The sequence below is a fragment of the Peromyscus californicus genome, unplaced genomic scaffold (genome assembly GCF_007827085.1).
Source record: "Peromyscus californicus insignis strain IS unplaced genomic scaffold, ASM782708v3 Scaffold_8__1_contigs__length_139910024, whole genome shotgun sequence".
In the NCBI taxonomy this organism is placed as follows: Eukaryota; Metazoa; Chordata; class Mammalia; order Rodentia; family Cricetidae; genus Peromyscus; species Peromyscus californicus.
In genome coordinates this window covers 56,741,622-56,748,820 of record NW_026294606.1, presented here as the reverse complement: position 1 = coordinate 56,748,820, position 7,199 = coordinate 56,741,622, and the positions used below count along the sequence as shown (strand labels likewise).

Here is a 7,199-nt window from a genome sequence, read left to right as displayed (position 1 = left end):
TGGAGATGATGATTTCCATTTTATAAATATTTCAGACTTGGGTTAGGTGGTATTTTCAGACCAGGGAATGGCTGTTAGTAGTTGTTTGTGAGTCAGTGGTCCTCTAGTCATGAGTCAACAAGAAAACATGGCACACAGTCTGTGATTCTCAGTCTGGAAGGTGAGACACACATGGAAAGGTTGACCAACAGTTCCCAGGTTCTCTCTAGCTGCTTAGCATTAGAGTCTTGGAACTGGAGAGTGAGGCATTTCTGAAAAGGTTAGACTAAAAAGGTGACATGAGAGCCAGCCTAATAGGACCATTCAAAGTCAGGATGGGGGACTTCAGGAGGAGGGAGCTGATCATAGCTCTACCTAGAAATGATGCCAAGGTTGATTTTTTTCCTTTTTTCTTTCTCTTTTTTGAAGATAATTACATTTCACAAACAAAAGGAGATTTTCACAAATTTAATCCAAGAACACATCAGAGATTTATTCCTAGCATTATTTTTGTAAAGATACAAAAAAGGGAATGAACTTTAATTTTCATCAATTTAAAAATACTTACAAGTATTGTGATGCATTGATGGAATGTGATCTCCGAATCCCTGAAAATTTAGTGTGCAAAGATGTCAACACAATGTTGGACTAGGAAGCTTCAAATTTTCCCCAGGAAAACATCAGAAAAGCCATGTAACCCAGGCTAACTGTCTAATAGGCTCTGGTAAGCAGTCAGCTGTTTACAGAAACCAAGTAAAGATGCAACTGTTAGTAACATCAGGATCCCCAAAACAGGTAGTTTTGCATCTCACACTGAGAAGACCTGCCTGTCTGGTAGCATGTGGTCTTGATATGTAGGTGGCATCAACAGTTACCAGTTATTTTTTCTTCAAAGCAACTGATCTTATAGTTCCCAATATGCCAAATCTGTGCTTATCATTTCAGAACAATTTTCTTAATACTTCCATTCTCACATAAAGTTTCACCTCATAAATATCAGTTGATATTAGTGAGCAAGTCTAGGTTTATGGTGCTTTCTTTAGGAATTTTACAAATTATTTCCCACAGAATCTTTATGTACCATAGAAAATAATTTTTTTTGCATTTGAAAAATGATTAAAATGATTACCAATATCTTTTTTTCAATGTTTAGAAAATTGTTTAGCAGTTTAATATTTAACATTTTAGGAGAGAATTGAGTACTCTTTAAATATACAATTACCTTTTCCATATTAATTCTTTTTTTTTGTTTTTTTTTGTTTTTTTGAGACAGGGTTTCTCTGTGTAGCTTTGGGCCTTTCCTGGATCTCACTCTGTAGACCAGGCCTCAAACTCACAGAGATCTGCTTAGCTCTGCCTCCCAAGTGCTGGGATTAAAGGCATACCCCACCACCGCCCAGTCCATATTAATGCTTATTTACTATCCCTCAATATTTTTTTTTAAAAATGTTTTTATCTTAAGTGTGTGTGTGTGTGTGTGTGTGTTTGTCTACCTATATGTCTGTGTACCACATGCATTCCTGATGCTTAGGGAGGTCATAAGAGAGTATTAGTCCCTTAGAACTGGAATTACAGATGGTTGTGAGCCATCATGTGGGTGGTAGGAAACCTAGGCCCTGTGGAAGAGAAGCAATTGTTCTTAATTTTTGAGCCATCTCTCCAGGCTCTTTTGCTCAATATTTCGGTCTTCATTTAGATTCCCAGAAGCCTATAATCTCATTATGTTTTACTCGTTATGGATTCACAAATGTCAGAAATTCTAGGTGTTTTTGGATGTGTGGAAAGTGCAATGGGAGATGAGTGCATCATGGAGGAATTTGTTACCTTCACTTGCTGTTGTTAGGATATCTCTACGTTATAAACCTACATCATATTATCTGAAGTATCTCAGAAATATTTACTTCCACAAGAAGTCTGGTGAGAGACCACACTCTGGATACTGTTCATTGAGCATTCTTATCTTCTTCCATCTCTACTGCACTTCTGTGTGTTAACCTCATGTTCAGGCTGGATGAACGAAGCTACAGTAACTTCAGATCTTATGGAGCAGTAGTTCAATATCCAACAGGAGAAAATCCACTTTTTTTTTTTTTTGGTTTTTTGAGGCAGGGTTTCTCTGTGTAGCTTTGCGCCTTTCCTGGAACTCACGTGGTAGCCCAGGCTGGCCTCGAACTCACAGAGATCTGCCTCCCTCTGCCTCCCGAGTACTGGGATTAAAGGCGTGTGCCACCTCCTCCCAGCGAAAATCCACTTTTTAAAAACAGCACTTACAAAATAATATTGGATATTGCCCTAGCGTGATCCTCTCTCATGCAGCATTGGCTAGGAATGAATCACAGCTCATTTCCCACAGGGATCATGTGAAAAAGCTGATGAAATTAACAAGAACACCTGAAACAATTACTAACACAGCCCGGGAAGATCAGCCTCCAGAACTGCACCCAGGGTCACAAAAAGATTGCCTGCAGAGTAGCAGGGGTTTAGAAAAAAATTATTATCTATCCGAGGGTTTGACCTTTCTATCTAAGGGGGAAAATAAGGAAACACACATTTTCTGATGGCGATTTTCTCTTTTACTTCATCTTGAAAAAAAATCGTCTCTGAAATTCTCTTTGTCTCCACACAGGTATGTCTCTTTTCACATTGCTATATCTCTCTCCATGCACATTTTTCTTTAGCCATATCTCTCTCCTACACAGCTCTCTCCTATGCACACTCTTTCTTTCTACTCTGCTACATTCCTTCACACATTACTACATCATTCACATTCACTCACTTTCTCATCTCCTCAGTCTCACTCATTTGCTCTCCTTTACACACACATTTCTGCCTTACATGCACATCTCTGTCCTATATACACATATCTCTGTCTCTATAGCAAAAACTCTGGACAAATATGAGTTACATTTTCAAGGTCACAAAGCATTTCTTGAGTATACAGTAAGAGACTGAGCCATGAGAAATCACACAGTTTCTCTCAGGCTAGGGAGGTGTGTAAAGCAGGCACATAGCTCTGTTTGGTTAGCATTTTCAGACAGTTTGACATTGAAATTCAGGACTTAAACAATAAACAGATAGTTGGCTGAAACTTGAGCCTCATATCACAAGTGAGGCTAGGAGTACATGTAGAAAGTCCATTACTGCAGAGAATTATATCTACCAAAGTTGCTTCATGCCTGACCTTGATTCAACAAATACTTGGGAACTCGTCTTTGTGTATTCTCTGCAGGGGTAGGTAGTCTGTTTTAAATTTGTCCTGAAGTCTAAAATTATCTGAGAATACTGTTACTTTCCTATGACAGTTATGAAAAATATCCTAGTATTATTTCTGTTCATCAGAATTATACAGCTCAAGCAGAAATCATCTTCCTAACCATCTACAGCTATATGTGTACTCAATAGATGGAATATTTACATGGGATAAACACACAAACAGTGGGAAAACACCCATAGCAGTTCTTTTTAGGGAGTAATTGTGGCAGTACATGAGAGAATTACAGACAGAAACTGGATTCAGAGTCAGTGACCCCCACGGTCTTTGCCAAGTGGGGGACTCCCCATCAGAGAAGTATTCATCTGATAGGTGGACTTGTTGAATACTAGTTGTCACCTACTTTGTACTCCCATGGCCTCTGATAAAGCCATTGCTACCAGCAGCTCTCAGCACATTGCTTTGCAGGAAAAAAAGCCATGATTGTTGCAATCATAGGGAGAAAGTGATGATTTTATTGAAAGTGTGTTTTTCGCCTTACCTAGACTTACAACTGCTTGGCAAGTTTTGAATGTTAGTCATGCCTGCTTTACCATAAGTCCAAATGAATAAGTATGTATAGGAGAGGGACTCAGCTTTAAATAAATAGGTCTGTGCAAGTAAGAGCAGAATTCTTTCTGTTATAGATAAATTTCTGTCAAAAAAAATGCAAAAGCAGACTAATAGTGAAAACAAAAATTTCTGAATTACAATTTATAGAGAGAATGATCAGAGTTTACTAATCTTTTCCTGAGTTCGTATTTAGCCTAATTTGAGCTCTTAGACTTGTATGGGAACTGATCATTTTGAGTCCATGGAACCCAATTCTAAATTAGACAATAACTAGTAAAACACCAGAAATAACGTTTAATGACCAGATGACCACTAAGGTCTTGGTCCTGATCTTTGAGGCACTAGATTTATCCTTTAATATTTTCCAACACAGATCAACTTTCAAATAATAGAATTATGATTGGTCATGACAGCAGAGAACTGTGCTCACATCTTAACTGAATTTATGGGTGGAGTTTTATGTATGCAATATATTGATGGCTATGTACCCAGGAATAATTACTGTCCTATTAATTCCTTGAGATTAAAAAAAAATCACTATATTATGTACATAAAACTCTACCAATAAATTCAATTTAGATGTGACACAGTTTTAGGCACAAAAGAAGATAAAGAGTATCATAAAACTATGAGAATTTTGATAGTTTATATATATGTATATATAAATTCTTTATATAATAAAGATCTTTGCTTATAAGCGTAACAGTTTTCTTTTTTTTTGAAAAGTAAAAATCATACTTGTTTATTGTTGCTTTTCGCCATTTGGTAGCATTTTACACACAGGCTTTGATCTTCAGAATACCCTGGATTCAGTAGAAAAACCTTTTAAATGAAGTTTTGTACAATAGAAACTTCTCAGCAGTCAAAATTTGGACTGTAAAAAAATACATGCAAAACATACTTTTCTGAAAACACTTAACTTTGAACAAAGCACTGAACTACACAAACGCAGAATGAAAACAGCATGTCAACTCCACCAAATGTAGTCATCATAAAAGGTGTAAAAGTCACCTAGCTTCACTAGGCACTGTTCACTTTTTAAACAGGAGACAATAGAAAATATTGTCCACAAACAATATCCCAGCTCTATGGCAGCTTTCAGAAAGTCTTCAACTTCATGCTTTAATAGCGACGAGGTGAGTATGATTGCGATCTGGACCGAGATCTGTAACCTCCACGACTGTAGTAAGGAGAAGGTGACAGCCTTCTGTAAATCTGATCCCTGTCTTGAGCGGCTCTCCATCCACCACCTCCTCCTCCACCTCCTCTGCATGATCTGCTGTAATAGTCCCGATTATCATAACCCCGATCATATCCTCTGTCATAATAATCTCTGCGGCGTGAGCTGCCATAAGTGGGTCTCCCCATGTAAATTCCTGGTGTTGGGGTATGGGGCCTTTTTGTTATAGAGAAATCGACTTTAATTTGGCGTCCATCAAGCTCCATTCCATTGGCAGTTCTTTAGCTTCCTTGGTACCATCTACATTTTCAAAATATACAAAGGCAAATCCTCTTGAACGTCTAGACTGCTGGTCATACACAATAAACACATCAGCAATGGGGCCATATTTAGAGAACACTTCTCTTAGGTCTCATTCCGTGGTGTACAAGCTCAATCCAAATACTCCAAGACAACAGTTGGGGTCAGGATTTGCCCGGTTCCCAACATGATGCCTTCGAGTAGACATGGGAGAATGGCTGTGACTGTGACGTCTGCGATAATCTTGGCTGTAAGACCTGCTCCAGGATCGTCTATGGGAGCGGGATCGAGATCGTGACCTTGCATAATGCCTTCTAGAACTTCTTCTGGATCTGGACCTGGATTCAGATCTGGACCTTGACTTTGATCTAGAACGCCTTGAATCTTCCTTGGAGCTAGACCTTGCAGTGGTATGCTGTGCAGATTTCCCCGATCCATGAGCACTTCCACTTCTGGAAGCAGAACGGGATTCCTGTTCGCCATAGTTCTGCTTGCCCCTGTCGCTCATGGCTCTGGATTGCTGTCCCCGCTCCTGGTCTTTACAGAAGCTGCCAAGCTCCTGCCTTCTTACCAGAGGCCCCGCCGCAGCCTCTCCCATGACACACTTTGGAGAGTGGCCTAAGACCTACACGCTCCGCACCACCTCCGCCCCGGTCTCGCGTAACAGTTTTCATGTTGTAATCTCATTTAAATTTTGTTTATTACTTGTTCTCCCTCTCTGTTCTTGATCCAGCTGGGATCTCCCGCTCCCCCAAGCTCGCTTTCCCTCAACCCTCACCCTTCATTACCCCCACTCATGTCCAGGCTGTTCATGTAGATTTCTTCCATTTCTCCGTCATTGGGTGATTCCCGTGTCTTTCTTGGGGTCCTGTTTTCCAGGTAGCCTCCCTGGTGATGTGAGTAGCAGTCCAGTCATCCTTGTTCCACATCTAGTATCCTCCTATGAGTGAGTACATACCATGTTTGTCTTTCTGAGTCTGGGTTACCTCACTCAGGATGATTTTTTTCTAGATCCATCTATTTGCTTGCAAACCTCATGATGTCATTGTTTTTCTCTGCTGAGTAGTATTCCAAGATCCCAGCTGGATCAAGAACAGAGAGGGAGAACAAGGAATAGGAGACCATGGTAAATGAAGACCACATGAGAATAGGAAGAAGCAAAGTGCTAGAGAGGCCCACAGAGATCCACAAAGATACTCCCACAACAGACTGCTGTCAATGGTCAAGAGACAGCCCGAACTGACCTACTCTGGTGATGGGATGGCCAAACACCCTAATTGTCGTGCTAGAAACCCCATTCAACGACTGAGGGATCTGGATCCTGAGATCCATGGCTAGGCCCTGGGTGGAGCTCTGGGAGTCCAATTATCGAGAAAGAGGAGGGTTTATATGAGCGAGAATTGTTGAGACCAAGGTTGGATAAAGCACAGGGACAAATAGCCAAACGAATGGAAACACATGAACTATGAACCAATGGCTGAGGGGTCTCCAACTGGATCAGGCCCTCTGAATGGGTGAGACAGTTGATTGGCTTGATCTGTTTGGGAGGCATCCAGGCAGTGGGACCAGATCTTGTGCTCATTGCATGAGTTGGCTGTTTGAAACCTGGGGCCTATGCAGGGTCGCTTGGTGGGAGGAGGGGACTGGACCTGCCTGGACTGAATCTACCAGGTTGATCTCAGTCCGCTGGGAGGCTTTGCCCTGGAGGAGGTGGGAATGAGGGGGTGGGCTGGGGGAAGGTGAGGGGGCCAGGAGGGAGGAGAACAAGGGAATTTGTGGCTGATATGTAGAACTGAATTGTATTGCAAAATAAAAAAAAAAGGAAAAAAAAGAATAAAATGAATCACACGGGAAACAAAAACAAAACAAAACAAAACAAAACAAATTTGTTTAGATTTGCTTCTGAATTTTTAGCAT

At 40.6% G+C, this 7,199-nt stretch overlaps 1 pseudogene; it reads right to left on the bottom strand.

Moving 5' to 3' along the window:
- Positions 1-4,561: 4,561 nt before the first annotated feature.
- LOC128103518 (transformer-2 protein homolog beta-like) lies at positions 4,562-5,819 on the bottom strand (annotated as a pseudogene).
- Between the last annotated feature and the right edge of the window lie 1,380 nt (positions 5,820-7,199).